The sequence below is a fragment of the Astatotilapia calliptera genome, chromosome 9, assembly GCF_964374335.1.
Source record: "Astatotilapia calliptera chromosome 9, fAstCal68.1, whole genome shotgun sequence".
NCBI classification, from domain to species: Eukaryota; Metazoa; Chordata; class Actinopteri; order Cichliformes; family Cichlidae; genus Astatotilapia; species Astatotilapia calliptera.
Window position 1 is genome coordinate 21,065,830 of NC_137430.1, and position 21,554 is coordinate 21,087,383.

Here is a 21,554-nt window from a genome sequence, read left to right on the forward strand (position 1 = left end):
AAGTTACATAATTTATGCACAAAATTTCAGGATAAACTGTCTAATGAATATTTAAACATTTCTGGCTGTACTGCCGTGGCTGCCCAACCAGCCAACATGCTGGCATCACTTTAACAATAAAGTGCGCCCTATGTTTTAAACAGTTTTAATGAAGCTGGTATTTTATTGTCAAGTATATGGGATGTGAATGTAAAATGCTTTGGTAAAGACTTAAAGGGAAAAGATTAGGAACCTGAAAGAAAACGCTGCCAAGAAATCTTGTGCACTGACTCATCTGTCTTTTGTCTAAACACAAGTAATGTCCTCAACGTCATCTCCGACTAAGAACTGATGGATTTTTGGGGCTTCTTTTTGTCTCTGACCTCTTTCACTCATACACAATAATAACAATCTCTGCAAGGCCATGAATAGTTAATACACTATAAAGCAGATACTGCCGAGCTACAGTGCCACTGATGAGTTTTGACAAGACTGTGACATTTAAATATTTTTACTTCCTTCTCTTCATTGTTCTGCTAAGTCTTTTTAAGTGGTACTGCATCCTCTTCTCATAATGTCCTCCATTATGAGCCAACTTCAGTTCTTTCAAAACCTCCTTTTCATGTAGCATCACGGCAATAAGATGATTTTTTTTAATTGAGCTGAGGTGGAATAAAAAGAACAAAAAAAAATATAGCTGTATACATTTTGTGTTGTTTGGTTGTCTGCATTTTAATTTAACACCCGACTGGGCTTGGTTCAACCGATGCATACATGGAGATAGAGAGACCTTTGAGAGGACTTGAATGTAAAAGAGACATTTTACAGGCTGATGAGTCTAAATGCTGGCTCCCGATGAGATTAGGCAGGTGGTGTTGTTATTTCGAGATTGCTTGAACTCACTACCAGACTAATTCAGGGGGGTGATTGCTCAGAGTGGGTAAATGGCAAGATGTGGGGAGTCTCAGTGTGTGTTCATCAGGGAGGCAGACACCAGACATATATATTTATGCATACAAACACAGATGAGGAGTGGTTGCGTCGCTGATATTCAATCATTCCACTGCAGGAGATCGAAGGCAGAAGCAGGTGATTCCCTGATTCTTCAGCGCTTCATCAGTTCACAAACGATAAACCTAAACGCCCTCATGCTCTGTTGCTATGGCACCAAGGCTCAAAGAAAGCTCAGTACATATCTGTGAAGATTCCCAGTCAGTAGGTTATATAGTGCTAAGTCAAAGAAAGGCATGTGGTAATGTTTGTTTCTTCACCAAGAAAGTCCTGAAACATGCCCAACAAGTCTGCTCTCCTTTAACTTGCCACTTCCAATTTCCCTGTATAAAACACAAACAGGAAGAACAGAAACCATCTGCTGGTTACATTTCTGAATTTGTGCACATTTCCACCTCTGCAAGCATGTGTTTTGTGCAGTCTACTCGGGTTTGATTCAGAGCTGAAATCCTTGGCAAAGTTTTTTATAAAACAATCCCAGAAACAGCCTGAGTGAAGGCACTTCTCTTGGCAAGCGAGCCATTCTGAAACTGGAATCAAGGAGGAGGGGGACGTCATTTGGCACAAGTGCGTGGCACTTTGGTAAAGAACAGAATGTATTGTCATTCCTTCTGCCCTCCCTCTCAATCAGTTCAGAGGATGTTTGCAGGCGCCTCTTTGAAGTCTGATGATGTGCATGTTGGCGCTTTTATCATTACTCACATTATATGCACTGAGTGTGTGAGCTTCTCGTTTTGAATTCCCTTGAAGAAGCATTACAATATGAATGAGATCAATTGCACAGGAACAGACTGTGGTTGATTACCCACGGCTGATGATCAGGACAAGGGTGGAAGCAGCGTGACCAGGAGCTCCAGTGGCTTTTGTGTGTGTGTGCGCGCATGTGTGTGTGACTTGCTTAGGATTTTACTGAGAAAATCCTCCCAGGTGTGTACTCTAACAAGGATTCAGTGCTGCATTAGGAGCCATGCTGACCCAACCTCTGCTGGAACAAGCGGAGCCTGCATTACAGCTCATATGTTAGCACCACGAGCCCCAGGGGAAAACAGCCTTTGTTTTGCATTCCATTGTTTCAATGCATTCATATTCAGGGGAGCTTATAGCACAGTGACACATATTGAAATTGACTGCATGGCGCCAAACACCATATTCCTTCATTTGAAACCCTCTGAAGACATATTTATGGTCTTTTACAGAGATGAGCATCATTAGAAGCTGCAACATTTTCCCCAGGTTGTTGCTATGGTATTTTGCAGAACAGATATATTTGTACAAGCTTAACTGGAGCCTTTTTTCTAAGATTAAAGATTCATTTTAATTATCGCTGTGCAGCATGAGGTTATAAGCTTAAATGAGTAAATTTAGTTTCCTTAGTTAACTTAAGAAGTGTTCCTGAATTTTCTCTGACAGTGTTTATCTGCTCTACCTCAGCTCCACTGATGTAAACAGCGATGTGTAAAATTTGCCTCCTTTATTTTTTTTTTCCAGTATGCAAGCTGCAATAACATCAGTACATCCTTGTTTTATAAATGGTAATCCCATTTCTGAATCCAGCATAATTTCCTTTTCCACAAACGCTATTTTCATCTCCATTTTATTCATTTGTCTATCCTTAGCCACATCCACAAGATTCAGAAATATCTATGTGGCATTTTCATTAGTCCGACAAATTGTGCATTGCTGAAAGGCCTGCAGTGGAAAGTGTTTCTGGACAGCTGATTGCCTCTTAGTTTCCATTTGTGCTGTGGCTGTTTTTGAGAGGTTCGCACAGCCCAAGGAAATGTTAAATTAGCATATTGCTGCTGTTTAGTAAGGAGCACATTATAACTAAATTGTGTCAAATGCAATGGCAGATTCGAACATAATCTTTCATTGCTCAATAAAATCTCTAAAGCTCAACAAAGGTTTATCTGGAAAGAAGCTTTTTTTGTGCTACTGTCAGAAATGGCAAGAAACGTGTTGATTTCAGTCTTGGTGTCTCCTCAAACAGACTGCTGGAACACAAGGAACAATGCAACAGTTCATTATGTGTCAGTGTCAGATGACTTCTTGCTCCACTGTCTCCCATAGTTTGTGTTTTTTGTGCTTGTCATTGGTGGTCTCTTTATTTTTCTTCTTCTTTCCTTCAACCTCTGATGGCACCCTTATAGAGCTCTCTGCTCTGATGAAAAGGGAGTTCTTCCTCCCGACTGTCGCCAAGTGCATCATAGAGGAGTCACTCTCTCTCCAGGGTCTATACTTATATATAAATGTAAATGAAACTGAATAGATTCAAAGTGACTTGAACATCAAAGCACAAAGAGAGTGCTGTATCTTAACAGTCTGGAGGGGATAGTAAGCAAAGGGGATACTAAGTGCTGTTTGATGTTCAGCTACACACCAGGCAAAATGACTAATTTTTTGTTACTGAGAGAGTATGCAACACTAGCTTTCCATGAGCATACAAAGAAATTAAAACACCCACATGAGACCAATAAACAGAGCACAAGAAGAGAAACGTATGACAATCCTGACAACCCTCTCTGCCCTGTTTTCTCTATCGAAAGATATAACTATATAAATAGGTTCGTTTGTTGGCCATCTTGGCTTTTAATGGGCAACACTACAGCTCAAAAAGAATAATTCTCATTTGCTTTTTGTTACAGGTACACAGAAGAGCCAGAGGGCATCAGTCACTGCCCTACAGTGTCAAATACGCAAGACTGCAACAGAAACAAACTCTCTATTGCCTCTGAAGGACCACAATTTTGAAACTATCTGATACATATCTTTACACAGACACAAAAAAGATTACGGCCATAAGTGGCCACAAGTGCAAAACATATCTTAAGAGATATTGGCAACTAAAACAGCAGGACCGGAGAAAGTGAGCAAAGATCTTTGCCACAGCAGGCGATACAACTTAACCTAACAAAAAGTATGAGCCATATAGGCAGTTTTCCAGGCAGCTGAGCACACACATCTCCACAAATATACTGGCTGTTCGACTGACTCAGGCTGGTTGACTATTGTAACCACGTCTCCCAAGCCTACTATGTGCAGTCACCCAGAAGGGGCTATTACTTTGTAAGAGCCCTGTTTTATGAATGCTTATGTGTACAAGTTAATAAAAGCAGTAAAAACTGGAACACGTCTACAATATATATGCTAATTTAACATTTCCTTGGGCTGTGTAAAACTTCCATATTACCATACCTGGTAATTGCTTAATAAAAGCTAAGGGATTTGGGCTGATCAACACCTCACTGTGATGTCATAATAATATATCGCAACCTGCTGTGAATTATTTCTTAACATTTGCTGGCAAACTTTAAGAAAATTTGTGTTTAGACTGTTGTCTACCATGGTCTTGTGCTTTTCATAGCCACAGCTGGTCCACGCCAACTCCACTTTCCACAGCCCACTTCTCACTTAAAATGTACTCTTGGGCTTCAGCACTTAGCAACATGTTCACTCTACTAACCCAGGAAAGCTGAATATCCCCTAAATTACAGAAGAACAAATAAAGAGGTGAACTTAAAATGTAGTGCATATTCTGCACAGGAAACCACCAATTGTTGCGCTCTTCAGATATGACCATGAAAAATGGTTTGAGTATTTTACAACCGGAAAGCTTAGAATCTGAATCACTGCTTTGAAAGGCTCAACTAAACGTGAGATAACAAAAGAGAAAATTAGGTAGTGAATGAGTCCTTGAGGAACAAAAAAAGGGGGAATTTTCATGTTATATAGTAAGATTGCTGCTGGGAGCCGGCCAGACACCAACTATAGATCTCTCTGTATCCACTCTTTACATGGTTATATTGTTTCAGCAGTTTCTAAGTGTATCCTGCAGTGTTCATTACATTATTGATTATTCAATTAGGAAGATCACAATGTGCTGAGTGAGCAGAATCAAGAGGAGGGAGATGTCCCATTAGCTAAACTATGTGGACTCTGTGGGGTTGGACGTAGCACCGATCAGTGGAAATCGTATCAAAATAAAAGCAGTGGATGTACAGCAGAGCCTCCAACTCTGTCAGCTGAAAGTTTGCCACTGCTAACTCGACAGTCAAGCTGCTTATTGTTCACCCCTCAAATCCAGTGTTGCACACTTTAGTCATTGAAATCTCAGTTATATTTCAAAACTCCCTGCAGAAAAAAAACACTGCATTGTCTGTCAATGTACTCTCTCTACTCTAAACTACTACAACTGTTCCCACATCTTGTGTCATTTCCTTTTATCCCACACAACATATCATTAGACGTACAAAGCCTGTCAGCGGGTATGATCTCTATAAAGAGATTCTGCATGTGACTATGTAGAATCTGAGAATCTTTTTGGCCTTCTTTTATGAACTGCTGGTTGTCTGAATGCTGCTGAAATATCACAGTTGAGCAGGCCTTGGTTGCATGCTGGTAAATAGTCCATGTGAAGAGCAAAAGAGTGATGATGTGTGCCAAAATAGATCTGATAACCGCTGCCTATAATCTCATGCTGATTCAGTTTTACATTCCCTTTTTCAGTACAGCTGCATTCAGCTGTAAACAGTGACTGTCAGGTTTAATTAGAATTATGGGCCAGATATCTTCTGGCTACAGAAGAAACTTCGACGAATTGGCTGTTGTCTGTTGCAAGTCTGAGGGCTCCTAGATTGGACTTCCTTGCCAAAGCAGCCAATTGCGAACAAAGTTTCTCTAATATTAATTTCGATGTTTAAATGTTGACAAAGGGGGGAGGAGGTGAATTTAGAGAAAAATTTGGAAAAATTTACAAATAAATGCATTATATAGATGGAGTGGGGTGTAATATAATATACCATATAATGTAATATTTATATGGCAGTACTATACATTAAAAATGGATTATTACGTATTTTAAAAAGAAATGCTTTTAAATCATTATAGATCCATGCATATAAATGTATACATTAATATGACATGGGACTGTAGAAGATAAGGATATTTATTTATAGTACATGTACATAATTTTGATTGGATAATCAAAACATATATAAGATTAGAGATATATACGAGTTAGATAAGGGTAGGAATTAATAAGCATTTGCTTCCAAAACACCTTTTTAAATAGGAAATTGTTAACATTTTCCCCATGTGATGGATTTCACTAATTTTGTGTTCGAAAATAAAAATGTGGTTGATTTAGAACTGGAAATATTAGCAGCAACACACAATTAGCTGTTTGATAATCTAGTCACCTAAAGGCCCATCAATCACTGCTACATTTATCATATTGCCATGCTGATGCATGGACTATCATGCTGCTGGCCATCTGATCTGTAGTGAGAGTAGGAAGGAGGTGGAAGTATGGTCTGGATAGAAAAGGAATGAAATTCAGTAGAAGGAGAGACAAAATACATGTGAGTGAATGAGAAGAAGATCACTGAATAGATGTCCAGAGATATAGTAGATATACTGGACAAAGGAAGATGGAGGTACCAGGCAGGTAGACCACAGAGAAGGTTCATGGATGCTGTGCAGACGGTTGGTGTAACAGAGGCAGATGATCCGCTGTGATAACGCTTAAAGAGAGAAGCCGAGTAGTAGCAAAAGACTTTTTCCAGTTTGAACGTGTACAATGTGTTAATGTTCAGTGCACAGGGCAAAGTTTGTTTTGTCCTTCATGCAGACTTAGTTAAAAAGAATGCAGTCCCAAATTTGAGAGATATGGAGTTGCTAATCTTAAGCCCATCATAAAAGTAATAAATAAAGTTAACAATTATCTAACACACTGATACAGGGTATAAATTGTCCATTGTGTGTGTGGTGTGTGTGTGCATGGATGTGTGTGTGTGTGTTTGTATGTGTACATGCATGTGACTCATTTCTCATCATCAAGACAGGAAGGAGCTGGCAGACAGAAGCCAATCAAACCTTCATCACAGCCCACTGATTCACAGGAAATGTATGCACAACACAATAAAGCACAGACAAGCACACAATAATCTTCAGAGCAGACTGAGCATCATCAGTCTACTTGCTGCGTGTGCATTAATAACGTGTTGAACCAGTTCAGGCCGCATGCAGGGACTCCCAAGAAATATATGCCAAACCTCTAAAGTGTTACCTTATTGCTTAACGCAGTATCAGCCTACGGTGCTTGTGAATATGATATAAATACCAAAGAAATGGATTAAAATCTAACACATTTCATATTAAAACTTGTGTTTAAAAGCTCATTATCTCAAAAGGGATATATAAATATTAAAAGCTATATTAGTATTCTGGCTTTCACATTACAACCGTAAAATCCACTAATGTTTGCACAGTTTCAGATTTCCTGCTGTGCACGTTTGCTTTTGAGGCCTGTTTGACAGCAGCTCACACTAACAGAGTAGGTTTTGGTAAAAAATAATCAAAGGAGCTGCGTCCTCTGTGTCTCTTCTTTCCCCTCTAATAAGCCCATCGGTGTGCAGAACATTTGAAGGGAATTCCTGGAGATGTCTGTATTATGTTGGTGATAATGCAGCTTTTCTCCTGAAAGCATCAACTTAAAGGCAAGAATCTTGAAATGCTCCTTCCCCCCCTGTGCTATCATGTGCAGAAACCTTCTACTGGGAACCAATCCATCTCATTAACGCTGTTTGCTGTTAATCTGTCACTGCCAAAGCATAAATTTCTTGGCTTTGCACATCTGCCAGTTCTAGGGGATGTGCAATCTCGATAGTCCGTTGGTCCCATTGTCACGCTGATAGATTGCCAATAACTGATTCAAGTTGTGATAAACTCCAATAAGGTTATCTTCAGTTCACTTATCTCTTCCACAAACACTCATGGTCAAACAGAGAGCAGAGGTGACAATGGGAATGTTATTCCTCTGCTCTTCATCTCTGTGTATTTTCTTTAATCCTGTGATTTTAATGCAACTGCACATTAATTTTAAAGTCTGCGGAGAACATGAACAGTGTGCATACGCACATGTGCAAGGCTGCAAGTGTTAGTCATATAAAGGAAAGGCCAGCATGTAAATAAATACAATATAATTGTGTTTAATATTTAAAATAATTTACTGATTTGAAAATAGCACTGATGATAAAGCTAACAAAATATCATCTTGACATTATTCATCCTTTAGATCTCTGTCCTGCAGTTTAAAGCCATAATTCAAAATGTCCAGCGTGGTGGGTGTTGCATGGCAAAAGATCCCAGCTGTGTAGCTTAATTGAGATTCACGGTGCTATTTAGTGCACCATATGTGGATTTGTGTGTTTGTCTCCAGAGTCTGCACCGTTATCAGTCACGGTCATCTACGTGGGCCTGTGTCAGTGTAATTGTAAGACATAATTATCATCATTATCGATTTGAGATTTCAATAAAAGCAGCTGCTCGATAGATCATCGATAGATCAATAGATAGACAGATGTGCAAAGACATCAGTGTCGAAGTCAAACACGGTGAACTGGCACTTTACTGAATAGGTCTCAATTCCGTTGCAGATAATCGTTCCCACATTGTCATCAGCAATCTTAATTAGCATCCCAGTGCTCCCTGTTCTGGCCATTAAATTCTGCTCAAATCCAGTTCTACAGCTCATCAGTTACACCTTAATGTCTTCTGTTATCGTGCGACTTTTCTCTTCCAAAGACAAAAATAGATTTCAATGTACAGTGCATTTCTTTTTACGTTATTCAAGCTTCACCACTTATTGCCACACAATTAACTGCAATTACCACCTCAGCTGTTGGTCTGTTGTATTAGTGTGAAAGCTCATGCACCAAACAGAAAAAAATCTTTCACATGCTTCAGTGTCCAACAACATGTGGCATATGTCATTATCACTCCTGTCTGTTTCTGAGTTGAAAGGTTGCCATTTTAATGGTTTAGAAAGGAATAGCTTTTGACCTTTTAGGTAGAAAATATCATCAGTTTATCATTTTATCCTACATGACACTTGCACCCTTGAGTCCAGGTGGATATTTGTGCCAAAGTTGAAAAAAAAAATCTCTCAAGGAGGCTTTCTAGCTCATTTTGTTTTCATTTTAGAATGAGTCTTGTTCAATTTTAAGCTAAAGCTAGCTGCTAATGGAGCAGGAAGTTAGCAACCTATGCTAGCTGCACCATGCAGAGTTTGAGATGCATTTTCAAAAAGGTAAGAAGTTAAAAAAAAAAATCTTTATGTTATCAGCACATATTCAAACTGCCTGCTAACCCATGTGATCCACGTGATGCCCCTGAATTTTATTTAATCTATATGAGTAAAAGGAAAATTCACAAGCTGTGATTAATTGCATAAAATGAAGAGCAGACTGATGTATTAAACTTCTAGTTTTGTTGGGTGAGAAATTCCTGGCATCTCATAACTGTCTTGAGTCACAATGAAAAGCTATGAGAGCTTTTCAACAGGTTGATTTTTGCTAAATGGGTCTAAAAGTGCAGAGATGATACAAACACCTATCATCCTTCGCTTGTACCGGGATTTTAAAAGTGATATTCACTTAATTAAAAATCAGTTAACCTGTCTGTTTTCAGCTTGTTCTGCTTGTGGATATATTACTGGTATTAAATATCTATAAAACTGTCACAGTTTTTGGTGCAGAAGTGAGGAAGAGACGGAGGAAGATGAAGTTCACATGGTAAGAAAATAGAGAACGAACATATTTAGGAAGGAAGAGATTCAAGGATTCAAGTAAAATGGATGGCTACTTTGGCCATGAGTCACTGCTAATAGCTGAAGTGTAGCTTTTAATGAACACATGCTGCAGTGAAACTAAGAACTAACCCAACAACAACTCTACCAACCTGAGTTTAGTGTGGAAGAAGTTGTGAAAATGTAGAGCTGAAAAAAAAAAGATGAGGCTTGAGGTGAGAAGGAACAGGACAACATTTGAGTAAGATGCCAGTGTCGTTGACTCTTTCCTTCACTTTTCTTCTTCTTTAGTGAAGGGGACCAATTCTTCAAAGAAAACACTTATGTATAATGCTTCATATCTTGAGTCTAAAGGTCCAGGTAGAGTTCAAATGTCCATCCACCTCACACGAATACCTGTGAGCTCTCTACTTTTCTCCTCTAGCATACTGTTATATTTTGTAGGTCTTTAGCCACATAAGTAAAACTACAATTAGTCCTTCCCAGCCTCTGCATTCAAATATGGTGAGGGAACATTGTAAACCTCCTCCAATGTTTTTTTAATAGATTCGTTATAAGTTCATGAGAATGTTTAAAGATGTAATGTAACTGTTCTGTTCTTTATTTATGATTACATGATACTTTTTTGCATTAAATAACCTCATAGAATTACTCTCTGTACCTTTAGATCAAACAACATAGAGGCAGAGTTAACAAAATAAAGAACATATTGAAGCATTTAGCAGCTGAAGAGCCAGATACAACCCTCATGAGTTGGCAGACACCAAATCTGAGTCAGAACTCTGAAGTGTGAGGAGCAGGTGCCACTGATCCTTGAAGCAAAATCCCTACTTTTATCCAGACAAAACATTTTTTACCTCACTTGCATGGTTAGAATTGATATTTATATTGAATCTCTAAATCACAAGTCAAATTAACAACAACAACATCTGTTTAATTAAATGCTCCGTTTCCAGGTATTATTTTTTCCATTTTTGTTAAAACTTTGGGCTTTCAGTCAAAAGGTTTGAAAACAACATTTGATCCATTGCGAAATTTATAAGCCAACAATATTAACAAGCAAAAGCTTAAATATTGAGTACCTTGGGAGTTCGGACCTGGCTTCACCATCTGAGCTTATGGTTCAAAAGCAGCCAGCATATATGACTCCACAAAGCTTTTACAGTTCCAATACATTTTGATAACCTAAAATTAATTATTTACTGGATAACACTGCAGAAAGCAACTAAACACAAAGGTAGGTGCTGATGGAGAAGAGACCTCATCCACCCAGTGATTAGCAGGGATAAAAGACAGAGCGAGAGAACAGGTTAATAATGATGATAAAACAAACAATAAAGTGGGGGTAATCGTGGAGGTGCACAGAGGCGTAAGAGCCACCACTAAAAGAATGAAAATGCATTAGGCAGAAACTGTACTCAAGGTTACATTCACATATCTTCGCAGTATGCAATTCAATTTTTTAATCATTTTATGAAGACCAAGTTCCATATAATTGGCGTCGTAAGAAGACAACACTACAAGAAGACCGTTTCCTCACCCTGTCAGCACTTAGAGACCGTACGCAGTCTTCTAAAGCATTGCAGAACAATATGGCTAATGGCTCTCTACCCAGACAATCTGGAACACACTGCACACAGCCAGCCTCCAGTCTCACAGGGCCTGCCATCACTGCCCTTCACCATCAGGTCCATTTGCACTGGTCTGCAACATGTGCAGTGGAACCTGAACATCTGGAGTAACGTTTTGTTCGGCAAGGAGTCCAGATTCTGTCTATAGCAGCTGGACTGTAGGGTAGAAAAGATACTGACTGCTGCACCGATAAGGTAACAGCTTTTGCTGGAGGCAGTATAATAGTGTAGGGCGGCATCTCCCTCACTGGAAAAACAAGGCTTGTCATCATTGGAGGGAATCTCGATGCAGAGAGATATCGAAATGACATTCTGTAACCGGTGTAATCCCATATCTCCACAGTCTGGGACTGAACTCTATCCTCCAAGATGACAACACTTAAACACATAGAGAGGGGTTTATCAGAGACTACCCCCATTTGCCTGCAGTCCTGACCTCAACCTTAATGAATCCGCTTGTGGGTGCTGCTATGCCTGAGTGACCAAAACAACCACATTGGCTGATATGTGACAAATGCTGGTTGAAGAATGGGATGCCCGAGCAGCGTGTGACCAAACTGGTGACCAGCATGAGGAGGAGGTGCCAGGTTGTTGTAGTTGCGTATGGTTCTTCCACATGCTCCTCAGGCCTCTGTTTGTTAAATTGTTAAATTGCCAATATGTCTGGTTTCTTCAGACTTCAATCATCCAATCCAGTAAACGACACCAAACAACAGTCAGTATAGAATAAGCTGTTTGGCATTGGCAGAGAAGATCTGGTAAATTTTTCATAGTCTGCTGCTTAACCTACAAATGCATTTTCCTTACAAATGTGACACAATAAGTGGAAATAAACAGGATTTCCAATAGTATAAGATTTATTGCCAAGAGGCATTGTTACAAGAAGAAATAATCAACCAAGCAAATACAGATTTCCTAAGAGACAGGAAATTTATTTTTCGTTTAAATCTAGTTTTAAGGACTTTTAGTGAGGTAATCTTCTTGTCATTATTATATAATATTATACCTATAAACCTAACTGATCAGAAAAATAATTTACAGGCCATGCACTCTACACAAACACAGCAAAAAAAAATTTGTTCTGCACTCAAAATAACAGATAAGAAGAAAGGGCTCGTGGTGCTGTTTTCTCCTGATTCTGTTCACAAAGAAGAGTCTTTCATTTACAAGCAAGCGTTTTTTTCTTCGCTAGCAATGATCTGAGCACAAGAAGCAGAGCGACATGAGAAAAGATGAAAAGGCAGGATACTTTCTATCCTTCAGTGTGGTTAAAACGTTAAAATTATACACTTTAACTGTCAATTTCACAAGTGACAGATAAGGAAATATCTCTCCCTCTCTCTTTCATTTTGATAAAATTTGTTCACATAGATCGAAAAATGATGCGTGGCATGCACAAATATTTGTTTGGAAATTTCCTTGGCATCAAAAGACTAACAAAAGACAGAACAGGGAAAAACTGGAGATGCAAAGAGATTTGCTCCAAAGCAAAGGCAATATCAGTCGAAACCCTAATGAGGCCATTTGATGCGATTACCTGCAGGGCAATTATTGATCCTTTCCAAAAGCTGAAAATTATAATCCGGCAAACTGAAGATGATGAAATTCTGATTATTTGGATTTTATTATATTTTCACAAAAGCCTTTTTAGTTTATCTCTTGGCTGTAATTAAAATGATTTGCAATCAGATTTTTCATGCTGTTATGAATACATTATAACAGATGAAAACATATTTAGGCTTTAACTTGATGTGTTTCACATTGTTATGTTCTATAAATTTAAGCAGGACTGTGTCTGAATATCGGAGACAGCGAGGGTAAAAATCCCATCTGTATCGCTGTGCAACTTCTGTACTGTCTTTGAGGCAAAAACCCATCACACACATGAACACACACCCCTCAACAGTCCTAAAGCGCAACAGAAAAAAGAAGATGAAGACAAGAAACAAAAAAAGCAAAAACCTGAAGCCATGCCAGCACTCATCCAATGCACTGGGATGCTACAAATGCATGAATATGCTTTTAAGCTTGGTACATTTGAATCTATTCTAAACAGCTGATCATGAAGCTAATTTAATTAGGCTATTGCTGAATGTATTTTATTTGGCAAATACTACTTCAGACCTAGATTGCATTTTATTCCACTTCTATGTGTGTTGTAAATTTCAGCAAAGCCCCCACAAAGCTCTGTGGAGGCATCCACCTATTGCTTGCACAGTCACTATGCGACCAATTCAATTCAATTTTATTTTTATAGTGCCCAATCACAACAACAGTCGCCTCAAGGCACTTTATATTGTTCAGTAGATCCTACAATAATAGATACAGAGAAAAACCCAACAATCATACGACCCCCTATGAGCAAGCACTTTGGTGACAGTGAGAAGGAAAAACTCCCTTTTAACAGGAAGAAACCTCCAGCAGAACCAGGCTCAGAGAGGGGCGGAGCCATCTGCTGGGACCGGTTAGAGTGAGAGAAGGAAGACAGGATAAAAGACATGCTGTGGAAGAGAGCCAGAGATGAGTGAGAAAGGTGACTGGAAAGGAAAAAACTCAATGCATCATGGGAATCCCCCTGGTAGCCTACGTCTATTGCAGCATAACTAAGGGACCAGCACATCAACTGTGCTCTTCAAACAGACTACATACTAGTGTGTCCACAAGGGAGTTTAAATTGCCATTAGACTAGACTACTGTTAGTCTTGCAATTGCCAGGCGCAGTGGTTTGCAGCATGGACTGGACCAGTGGGAATCTAATAGCCTTCCTCCCATCACCAGTTGTGACAGATGGCTGTTCCTTCCTGAGTCACGTTCCCCTAGTCCTAGTCAGCCAACAGTCATGGCAGACCATGGCCCTTCCCGAAACCTGTATTTTTCTCTGGAGAGAGAGTTTTTCCTCCCCACCATCGCCAAGTGCTTGCTCTAAATTCTATATTATCCATTGAACTCCATGACCTGTGTCCCTTAACTGAAATGGGCAGCTCACTGTTAAGTCATGCTGTGTGAAGAGGAGTTAAATGGCGCGTCAGTCACACATTATTATAGAATAGCGCACAAGGCCTGATGAAAAAAAGAAAATTGGTACCCACCTTTGTGAAACTCATTATCTCTAAATGGCTTTTTAATGGTTTTTCCGCAACCTTCTAATGCAAAGAAAGTGTATGTCAAATTTACTTGGTAATGCACCCCTCTGCACATTACTTCCTCTGCAGTTTTTTGGGTCTGCTCAGTTTTGGCAGCTTCCTCAAAGTCAACAAAAGTCATCATCCAAATGTTCATTTGCTTCACACCAGTTTCAGGGGCCAAAACAGACACCATCTGCACTCTTTATGAAACTAAACCCACCCAGTGGATGGCTTTTTAAGCATTAGAATCAATAAAACCCTTACAATTTACACATCCAAAACGTGTTTTGTTTGTCTTGATGTTATTCCACGCTTCGTAAAAATTCTTCAGTTCTTCGGAATGTAAAAATATCATTTGATTATTACTGTAAAATTACATGCAGGACACATTCATTTAAATATTATGAACCAAGCTAATCATGTCCAGCTGTTCAATTATGAAAAGGAAGTTACCCAGAATTAGTCTGTTAAATTGATGTTTTTGGAAGGTTCCCTGCATTAACCCACTCAAACACAGCATTGCTCAGAAATGCCTACACAAATGGCTATTTTAAATTCTCACAGCATAACTCTGTGTAGGAAAAGGTGTAGGTGTAAACCGCTTTAATACTGCTACACTGGGCCTGTTTGCTCTCCACCACAATGATCTGAAATCACAAGGAAAACCATGCAATAGATAGACTTAGATGGATTCCACAGTGTAACACCAAATAAATCAAAGGCAGAGAGCTTGAGATAGTCATAGAGAGGCACTCCGTGAAGAGATCAAAAGTAGAGCATTTCTGCACCTGCCAGTGACTGTGTGATGCATGTCATGGATGGCTGGCTCACTGAGGGAAAAGGGGACTATACACCCTGTATCATGGTGGCACACTGGAGACTGATGTTTATATGCATACATCACGACTTGTCAGGTCTTATTTGTAATTACCTTGCTGCTCAAGGTTTAGGATGATGTGATTTGCAGAGAGTGACATATGCAAATGAAAACATGCGTTCTTTTGAGATGATGCATCAAAGTGTCTCATTCAAGAAGTGTGATGTCTGACATCTTCCAAACACATCACGTAAGTGCAAATGGTGAGATGGAAAGTGTCCTTTCCTCTAGGGAGTTTCAGGGACAGATGCAAAATACTTGTTGCTTGTGCTTGAACAAACATGTAGCTCTCGAACGCTTTTGCTTTGCTTTGGTCTTACTGATCAGTTTTTAGTTTCCAGAATTCTGCAGAACTTTCCAAATATTATTAAATTGTTATATTTGACTCAACTCGAGAGTTACATGAACTAAAATTCAAAATATCAAAGAAACAAGAGCAGAATATTGAAAATCCTCCAAAGTTTTTCTCTCGCTTTCTATTTTTAACTTATATGAAAGTAGTCCTTTACTGAAAACAGTGTCAACCATTAAAAATGCTATTATTTAGTTCTACTGGTACCCTTCACTGAACAATCCATCAAATATAAAGACCTACATTTGAATCACATTTTAGCCAGAGCTGTTTTACGTTTCGATTTTAGCCTGATTGCACTTAGACTGCACAAGACATTTAAGCTACTTTTAATTAATTTTTTTCTATTAATTTGTTGCTATTTTGCTACATAATGGCCAACTATTAGCTAATATATTGGTACTAGCATTTGTAACAACCCATGATCAAAACATTATCTGTGAACTGAATTTGCCATGCTATATACAAATGCAAGTTAAAGCTCTGTTATGCAAAAATGAAGCCATATGTGAACAAGATTCAGAAAATGACCATCTTCTCTGAGCCAGAGCTCATTAAAAATGCACTAAAGAGAAGGGTAAAAGTGTTCAGACAAATCTATATTTGAAAAACATGGACTCCACATCCTCTAGACTAAAGAGGAGAAAGATCATCCTGCTTTTTATGAGCTCTCACTTCTTACTTGCATCTCTAGTACAGGGGTGCTTTAGTGGCTGTGGAATTGGCAGCTTGCAATGCATACGGATTTCAGAGCAACATATTCTTCCATCCAGACGATGTCTTTTTCAGGGAAGGCCTTGCATATTTCAGCAACACAATACAAAAACACATATTGCAGCTATTCTAACAGATTGGCTTAATAGTTCAGCTGCTGAAAGGGCCTGCCTGAATTTTAAGTGATCTAAATATGTTGGTTTATTTTTACTTTAATTACTTTATACCAATTTCTTTGTTTGAGCCTCATTAAAATTATTGCAGTGTAATATGCTGCAATACTTATGCTACATTTCTTGAGAGATTACAGACTTTACAAAAGAACGTTATGAGAGTCGTATCATGGTCCAAGGTAGATGCTCCCTCTGGTTCTTTTTGTTATGGTTATAAAGTTCTAAAGTTAACTGAATGTAACATCTTCCATATTCTTGTGTGACCCATAATGTAGTTTTTAGACTCAAGAAAATACTTTTTTCCAATTTATAATTTCATTCACAAAAAAACTTCTGAGGGGGAAGAAACATAAACTAAAAACTAAAGTTTTAGTGTGATCAGTAGAAGCCCACAGATTTGGAATAAACTTCAAAGTACTATTAAAACTATAAAATCTTCAAACAGACAGCAACAGTTGTTGCTAAAATATAGTTAATTTTAAACCCTGTCTCTTCTTGATCTATTGTATTAGTGATACATATGTGATGGGATCTTGGGCTGTCTTAGTGATTTTGTTTACAATGATCATGTATGTTGGGATATGCATTTGGTGTATATTATTTGATGTCTGGTTAGCCATTTACAAGCTGTGATTAGCTCACAAATACAAATCTGGATATTTATGTTTGTATTTTAAATGATTTGTGTGAAGCATCAAAATCTAAACACATGCATATTTTTCTTAAAATGGTACATTTTCTCAGTTTGAACACTTTTCTATATTCTAGTGTGAATAAAATATCTGTCTTAGTTTGAGGTTTTGGTTCCGTTATTTTCCTCTCTCACTCATTTTCTTTAAGTCCATTCTCAGTTTAGGCAGAGTTGTAGCCTGGTGCTTTCCTGGTCCACCTTTAGGCTGGACACTCTCTCTTTGTTATCATTCCACACCTGTTTCAGCTCTCTTTAGCTGGAGTATCTAGTAGCTGGAGAAGCTGCAGATCTTCACCAAATGTCTATGCCAACCATGGTGGTAATTAGGCTCTCTTAACCTCATATTCTAGCTACTTGCATTTGATAACCTTGCTTCTGTCTGCCTCCTACTTGCATTTCTAGTTTCTGACCTCGTTGCATTCTCAAGGAGCTCAGCTTGAATATTCAGCCAAACATCTGCCTGCCTACTCTTCCCAGCGATCAACCTTACCTCCCTGGAAACCTGCCTGACCTCTCTACTCTGCATTTACTTTGGCCAGCAGCCAGTTACCACTCCCGAGTCACTTACCTGCTCTCTAATCATTCCAGTTGCCTGTTCAATTAATCCTTTAAAACTGCAGTCAGTGTACTGACGCTGTCTTTTGAGTCTGACCCCTTTTCAAAGCTTTGCAAATCACTGCATTCAGTTTTTATTCTTCATTTTGAGTTTTCTTTTGGGTTGCTAATAGACAGGCAGCTAGACAGATTCGTGAAATTAAGGTTGAAGTAAAGCAGGGTTAACTGGCACGTCGTTGACACCATTTACTGAATGGGCTGTTCCATCTCACCTCTCTTGCAGATAATGGTTCCCACATTGTTGCCAGCAACTTTAATCAGCATCCTAGTGCTCCCTGGTCTGGCCACTAACTTCCACTCAAATTCCACTAACATTTTATTATTGACAAATGGATGGAATTGTAGTCACACAGAAGGACAGTACTTTTCCAGGACATGCCAATAAAATGTGTCAGAAAGTCTCCTCATATTTTGGTTTTCATTTTTATGATTATAGAGGTAATTTTCTTATGCATCAACGGGTTTTCCACTTTGTTCTCAGTGTTTGCTGGATTTGGTTATGTCCCATGATTTACAACAGTCCACCAGTACCACAAGTGCAATGACCATTAGGCACGTTTTTTTTTCTCTGGGAAAACGTAAGTCAGAACCTCTCTATAAGAGTCAATTTACCAATATCGTGAATATGATGGATATAAAGATTACTGTAAATCTTGTGGGATTATCTTTGCTAAAGTACACGTGTCCCATGAGTTTAATTAGGAGGAGACGGCGTCATACTCTAGTATATTGTTTACATCCTTCATGGTTTTTGCACTAGGAATATCACATTATAGGACATGTACCTGATATTGAGTATTTTGGGAGATTTGACTGAAATTGATAGCAATCATATGTAGAAGCATGTGACTTTTCTCCATAGCGTTTTGACACGTGGTGGATTTGGCTACTGTAGTTAGGGTATTTGGCCACAAGAGTGCTCTGTTGATTGCCCAATTGTCCATTTTGGCCAATTTTGAAATACTTGGTATATATAGATATGCAGCAAGTCGGGTTTGTACGAGTGGCAGGTTCTGCCTTTTGGTACATGAAGTCCCTGTTATGCCAAATATGCCCTCCAAAGACATGTAATGGACAACAGCCAGGGCAATAAATATATGTTGGACACAGTGGAGAGGGGCTTCAGTATTGGTAACTGTTTGCATAGTACTCAACCCGTAATGTAACAGCATGCAAGGTCTGCTGTTGCTTTATCAAGCAACCAAACAAAACAAGAACAAAATATGCAGTTTGATTATTAGTAACCTGATTATTTCGTAATACCGAAAGGAACTGCAGGCGTTGTTATCTTCATCATTATCACTAATGAAAACAAGAGCTGACAGAGGACACAACTCCTGTCAGAAGGGCAAGGGCTTTACTAAAAATGTGATGTTTTATGTTTTTATTACAATCTGATGACATCAGCCTGTTATTGTGTCACTGTAACATTGGGTGTCATACTAAAAAAATAAAAAGTGCGCTGTACAGCTCTCTCCATGCCCTTTTATATGAAATATTACTCTCTATAGTTTCATGTCATTTCTTTTCAAGATTTTCAATCGCTAACAATGAAGGTCAAGGTCAAATGCCTAGCAAACCTAGGTACCTGTGTCCCCCAAGTCCTAGTATATTGTTTTAAAGTAAAAGGATAATTGCAAAAGGCTGCAAATGCGAATATGAATGGTTGCCTGTTTCTCTGTGACAGACTGGCCTGGTGTACTCTGTGGTTTAGGCTAAAGCGCCCCTGGATCCTGAATTAAATAAGCGTCAGAAGAGCAGCGCAATCATGTTTGTTGCTAATTTACTATTTAAAGGGTTAGCAACTAATAGGCTACCATAGCTAACTTTCTGAGTTGAATGAAAGTAAGCCCAGCGCTCTTATTTGTGGACAAAGTAAACCTAGTAGAATAGCATGCTAAATGTTGCAACATCATAATATTGCTGTATGCATTAGCTTGGTGACTAGCATGTGTAAAGGAAAAATGTTTGTTTGTGGATTCTGACACAAAAACAGTAATTTGTTAAATATTTGCTGATACCTTTTTTTTTAAAAGGTAGAGCATAAAATTACTACCTGGAGAAAGTAATTTGTTGTACTCCTCGTTATATTACTTTTCTGTTATTCTGCAACAGAAATACATTGTCACATAATTATGAGTTAACAATAGAAACCTTAGGCTACTGTCACACACAGTGAAACACATTTCTATCCTAATGAGGAAAGAGACTCTTTGTTACCTCAAAGATGAGAGCAAAGCTTAAAATCTGCACAAAGAGCAGACCTCTTTGTGCAGATTCTCTATTCTTTGTTGAAAAGCAGTTCAAAAAAATCAAAAGTTGTGTCAATGTTCAAGAAATTCATCATTAGCTGGTCACACTCCTTTTAAGCACCTGAACATGTTAGAATATCTGACAGAATAGTTTTACATTATCATTAGAACAAAATGAAATGAATCAAATATTCTTGATATTAGAAAGAAGAGTTAAAAACATCAAGAAAATATATATACTCCAAGGACAACTCAGACTCCTGACCCCTTGCTCTGAGCTCCATTTTTCATCATACCAGCAACGTGAGCAGACAGTCAAGTGCTCGTATCATAGGTTCATAATGCTGACATCAGGGACTGAGATATGATGAATGTGACACTCCAGGATGCTGTGGGTAGTCGGTTTACAACCATTCACTAACCTGATTAGCTGACAGTCAAATGTTATTGCATAAGAAAAAAAGACCAGTAGATTTAATTCATATATTTTGCTTCATGAGAGACACTCTGACCTGTCTTTTATTGTATGTGGTAACAATACCAGCATCCATTGATGCAGAGCTGTTTTTGCTATTATACTGTGATCAGGCTTTAACAGGCGATTACATCACTGTTTCAAACACATCTGCTAAGTTAAACAATTTCTCACAACAGAACCACATATATGAAGAAAATAAACAACATTAGTTCGGGAGATTTTCTTTTCACATTGCGAATGTTGCCAAATTCTGTCATAACTGGCAAAATTCCAGTTAAACTGCCAAGGACAATCAATGCAATCAATCATACTCAAGCGAAAGAAGCTATGCACACTTTGTATTGGATTTCAGTTGTCCTTGAACCAATTCAAAGCATCAAATTAAAGTAGCTAAGTTATGTGACTAGGCAAACAGTTGGACAAGTGTGAATACTAAGTCAGAATAACTGGAAGGTTTTCATGTTCTTTCTGTTCCACCAACGCCAAGTAGAGTTAAAGGCTACGTAGACCTCTGCTGTGCTGGGGATTATTTGATGTCAAAAAATATTAATTAAAGACACAGACAACCTTGTAAAATGTTATCTGTAACTGCTGCAAGAAGAAGGAATGCGAAAGAGCTGTACACATGCATACGGAGATGAAAAGAGAACTAATTAAGTGAAAACACATGTGCTGTGACTATGAATGTATAGGTGCTTTAATATGGCCTTCAGATGTTGAAGCTTTAGGGCCCTCTTGTGCTCGTTCACCATCATGCCTTACTGAAATATTTAAATGGAGCGGGAACATATAATTTTATAGCGCAATATATCAAATCTTTGCTTTTCCTTACCTGCAGTAATGAAGCAAAACTCTTTACATTTTATGTGCATTCATATGAGGTGTGGTTATTAAATAGCTAGATTGTTACCCACAACTCTCATAAGGTCCCGCTACTGCATTCGTCAGAGTTGAAGTCTAGACTTTGACTGTGCCATTGCAACACCTTGTTTCTTTTTATTTTCAGACATTCTGTAGTAGACTTGCTGCTGTGTTTGGAGTCATTATCCTATTGCATGACCCAGATGAT

The 21,554-nt window shown here is 38.5% G+C and overlaps 1 long non-coding RNA gene across 1 annotated transcript in view; it reads right to left on the reverse strand.

Annotated features, from left to right (window-relative positions):
- LOC113029811 (uncharacterized) overlaps nt 1-21,554 on the reverse strand; it is a 61,934-nt gene that overhangs the window by 39,715 nt on the left and 665 nt on the right. The window lies entirely within an intron of this gene.